The sequence below is a fragment of the Physeter macrocephalus genome, chromosome 14, assembly GCF_002837175.3.
Source record: "Physeter macrocephalus isolate SW-GA chromosome 14, ASM283717v5, whole genome shotgun sequence".
NCBI lineage: Eukaryota > Metazoa > Chordata > Mammalia > Artiodactyla > Physeteridae > Physeter > Physeter macrocephalus.
Window position 1 is genome coordinate 17,597,235 of NC_041227.1, and position 4,764 is coordinate 17,601,998.

Sequence of the window (4,764 nt, forward strand, 5' to 3'; positions counted from 1 at the left end):
CCGCCTCTGGACCACCCTTCCGGGGACCCCAGCGCCCCCAGATCGCGGCCCTCCCAAGAGGGGGCAACGGAGACCCCGCGTCGCCCGCCGCCGGGCCTCTGGCAGCCTTTCCGGGCCCGGATTCCTCCCGGGAAAGTCGCCTTGTCGACAGTCAGGACTTAGTCTCTGCGCCATTTTCTTTTTCTCTCTCCTCTCCTTTCTGTGCCTATGTCTCTTTCTCTCCCTCCCTCGGCTCCTTCCTTGAGCTGCCCAGAAAAAGCTTTCTGCGGAGCAAAGCCACGTAAATCACAGACCTCACCAGGGGGAAGGTTGGGAGCCTGAATTGTTACTGTTTTTTTTCCCAAAGAGAACTTTATTTGGGGTGTTATTCCCTCTTACTGCTTGTTTGTTTCCTTTTCTGCTTCCAGAATAAAAGATACCCTTCGGCAACTGTTGATTTTTTTTTTTTCCTCCCCTTCCCTGGTAAGACGTTTATGGTAGGAAATAGGGCTCTAAAGCTAAAGCCCTCCTTTGTGGAGTTCTTTATATTTTGAGATTGCTTTCCCCAAGTTGTGTTCTTTGCAAAGGTAGTGGTACCTGCCTTCAGAAAGTTTGCAAGTTCTCTGTTGGCCATCCATTGTAAATGTTGGGCTCAGGCATGTTGATTTTTTTTTTTTAATTAAAGTATTACTGACTAGAACTTCAGTGGGGCTGAGGTTCCTAAGGCACTGTTTTTTTTAAGAAATGCAGTTAAGTATAGTTGTCAGGAGGAAAGGTTGCTGAGCATCTTATCTGGCCTGGTGTATTGGCTTTTCTCGTGGGCTGTGGGGTAGAAAAAATGATTTTATTTATTGAAACAAAGATGACCAGCACCCACCTCTGCTTCCTGTTCATTCTTTTTCAGAAGCTGCTGTTTTTAAGGAATCGAGAGCTAGCTTGCTTTTGCCTGACCTTTATGTTTTGTACCCTTTTCAGCCAAATCAAGGCATTTATTCTTTCAGTATTTCCACTTCAGTTACCGAGTGAAGATTCCCCCAATAGAAAGCTCACCCTGCAAGCTTTTCAACAATCCTGTTGAAGGAGAAGGTACCCTCTGTAGTGTGCTGGGAATTCCCACTGATTCTGATGGTACATAATCCTGCTCAGTTGAGTTTGGGTTCTGGGAACCTATCCAATGGGAGAAGCTGATGACTAGGTTTTCTGATGTTGTAATCAGCAGTCCATCGTGTTAGCCTGTTCTACTGCGAGCAGCCTTATGTTCAGATTTTGAAGTAGGGCATCCAGCAAGAGATGGTACTCTGCGAGGAGAGAATCTGGTTAAAGTGTAGCATTTCTTGAGCACCTAATATATGCCAGGCACTGTGCTTAGTGCTAGAGCTGAACCTTTGGCCACAAAGTGCTGCTCTTGCCTTCAATCCAGTCTATCTGGTGGAGACATAATTAGTTAATTACAAGGTAGGTGCTGGGGGGCAAATCTGTACCCAAAATGCTTTAGGTGACTAGGGGATTTAATTTTGTCTGGGGGTGGGGAAATTTCTCAGAGGAGGTAGCTTCTGGGCTTGGTGTTGTGCAAGACTAGGTGCTGAGTGTCAGGAGTTGGAGTATTTCTTAACTATGTTTAGTCAACCTATCAGAGTTTTAAAAGTGGGAGATGAGGCCCCTGCTGTTAGAAAACCACAGAGTGTAGATATGTTTCTTTGGGATGTGGGAGCAAAGAAAGGATGTGGCAGGTGAGGATGTAAGAAGTCCTTTTGACCTCTCTTGGAGGAAGGTAGGATCTTAATACAGAATAAGTGTTCTTTTGACTCTCAGACTGGGCTGAGTAAGTAATGTATCTAGTAATGAAACAAAGTGTAGTCCTTTCTCCTCAGAAAGTTAACCTCCATGGTTCTCACCTAGGTTATACAAAGGAACTCTTGAATATGTGAATGATTGTAGGCTGGGTAGGTTATTGCTTTTTAGTGCCATTTTTGTAGAGACTGAAGTAAACTGGCTTTATTGACTTTTAGAATGTGTTTTTTCACTTGTAATAGCAATAATTGCTGATATTTATTAAATGTTTACTGTCTATCAGGCATGAATCTCAGTTCTTTCCATTGGATCATCTAGTTTAATTTAATTCTTGGAAGAACCCTTATGAGTTGGGTACTGTTATCTCCATTTCCATAGATAAGGAAACTGAGCCTTAGGTATATTTACTAGCTTTCCCAAGGGCAGTGAGTTGGCACTACAAAGCTCACAAGCTTAGCCACTATGCTATATATGTTTCTAGTATGAAGAAATTAAAAGCTGCCTCATCTCTACTTTCTTACAGAGCTGAAAAAGGCAAGAGGGGAAGATTTGATAGTTTGTTGTTTGCTTTTTATCTAAACCTGCTCCTTCAAGAGAAAAAGCACTTTAACTGCTTCCCCACCACACTGAGGATCTGACAGTGGAGGATTATCTTTGTAAATATTGTCTAGAAGAAAGATGTAGTATTAGTAGCTGTGTGCCTGCTCTGTTAAGTAATACTTAGTAACTAGTGATTGATTTATGTAACTGAAAGAGTTTTTAAAAGATAAAAATCAATGTTTAATTATGCTCAGACAAGTTATTGTTGATCTTTGTATTAAGAGTTTGCTTAAGCATGATTTTAAGTGGACCTAACCCATCTTACAGATGAACTGTGCCAATAATGTTAAAACAAAACTCTCTCATTTGCCTGCCCTTATCCCCTAAGAGCTAAAAGATTTTTTGCCTTTGGAGTTCATTCTTTACAATAGTGAAGACTGTTAACTGTGCGTATAGAATTTAGAACATTCCAGCCCATACTCAACTGCTGGGAAATATCTGTTATTTGTGAAATGTATTTATATTTAAAGTATTGCTGGGAGTTTCAGGAGCAGAAACCATAATCTCTTATACCTAAGAGAAAAGGCTGCTTTTTCTAGGTGTTGGTAGCACTCATTGAAGTGGGGCTGGGTCATTAGCACAGTACTGTGCAGACTACTGAATTATCTGTAGTGTTGATAATCGTAACATCAGGTTGGGGGTCACTGGTCCTATTGCTGTTTCAAGAGCTTGATGTTTTTGCCCATCTACTCTGGAGTAGTAGGGTTCTTTCCTTCCTGGCATGAGTAAAGTATAATGCTTGGTTTCATCAGTGATTATTCTCAGAAATGTTACATGGGCTCATTGTTTGGCATTATCTTGTGTTGATTCTAATAGCTTAGTGGATTCAAACTGGATGATGGAATTAAATATAAATTGTTTCTGATGCTAACAGATAGTTATACTTCTGTGCTGTTGGGCACTGGTTGGGGTGACAGGTGGGAAAGCTAATGATGTGGCTATCTGAACATTCCCATCACATTTTTAAAACCAAACTGATGGCACCTTCAAATGAAATCTGGCACGTCTTCCTACTCCATCCAGAAACACTTAAGCTCTGGGCTCCAGTGTTGTCCTTCCTTCCACTGCGGCCAGATTTCTTGGGGGCACCTTTTCAGAATTAGTGAGCTGCTGTAGAATCTTTATAGATGAAACGGAGTTGCTTGTCAACATGTGCTTTTTAGATTACTAGCATGTCAGAACTCACAAACAAATTTTAGATTCCGATGTTACCGGTAAAACAAGAAAATCAAGTAGTTACTAAATCAGAAATACCTCATGGTTTAAAAAGTGAAAACTGGATAATATTGCTTGCTATAATTAACTCATACTTGTCTTTGGTAAGTAGATAAAGTAAAATGGAAAATAGGAAGTCAGGGTCAGTTCCAAAATCTCATTTTAACCAATAGTAGCAAAAAAAGAATTGAGTCTGGCTTTTTTCCTTTAACATCAGCATAATAACGGGGAATTGTGAGAATCTGAAGAGAGATTCATTAGTTTGTTCTAGGTCTCAGTGAGTCAGTATCCATTTATACAAGTGCCAGGGATTCTTAACATGTCTCAAAGCTTATATTCTAAAATTAGGCTGTTGGGGGTTTTTGTTTGTTTTCGGCATGTGTGGGGGCATGCAGAAAACATGGCTGACTTCTGAGCTTGTGAATATGTGTTGTATGTTAATCACAGTAACAATTACCTGTTGCTGCCAATGGTATCGGACATGATTCTGTTGTGCTTTCTGGGTGTATTTCATTTTAGGAACTTTCAGACATACTGCAGTTGTTCATGTTATTTCCTAGTAGTTGGGTATGAGTGCATATGTATATTATTGGTCTTTAACAGCTTTTGCCATACTTAACAGTGCAGAATACTGATTTTCTTCAAACCCAAAGTTATTTCTCCAGAAGTGTTTTGTGATGGATTGCGTGTTTTCCATATGAAACTATGTTGAACTCCAATAAAGTTCTAGGTTCACTGGGAAAAATAGATTCCAATGTAATTATTTACTTTTGAATGAGGCTATGGAAATGCTTGAAATGAGTATTTGATGTGGGATCCTGAGTTTAAAAACTGTCTTGAAAGAAAGGTAAAATATGGTCCATTCATTGCATTTGGAGACGGAAGAGAGTCAGTTCACTAACTTTTCTGTATCCTGTGGTTAAGATTATCTGACTGCCCCTTAATTATTTTTTAATTCATTAACTTTGTGAAATGAGGGCATTTGGGCAAGCAGTTGAGAATTTGGCTTCTTAACGTAAAAAGTTTGGGATGGGAGAAGTTCCCAACTGGCCCTTTAGAAGTGAATGAGATATTGTGTTTAAAGGAGGCTTTTAGATTGTGTTTAAACTTTGAGCAGTAATAGTTAGAACAAGTCTTTTCTGTTTCCATGCCTTGTAAATCTGAAGTTTGTGAAGCAGC

The 4,764-nt window shown here is 40.1% G+C and overlaps 1 pseudogene; it reads right to left on the reverse strand.

The window, feature by feature from the left end:
• LOC114487781 (biogenesis of lysosome-related organelles complex 1 subunit 4-like) overlaps positions 1–4,068 on the reverse strand; it is a 6,526-nt pseudogene extending 2,458 nt beyond the window's left edge.
• Between the last annotated feature and the right edge of the window lie 696 nt (positions 4,069–4,764).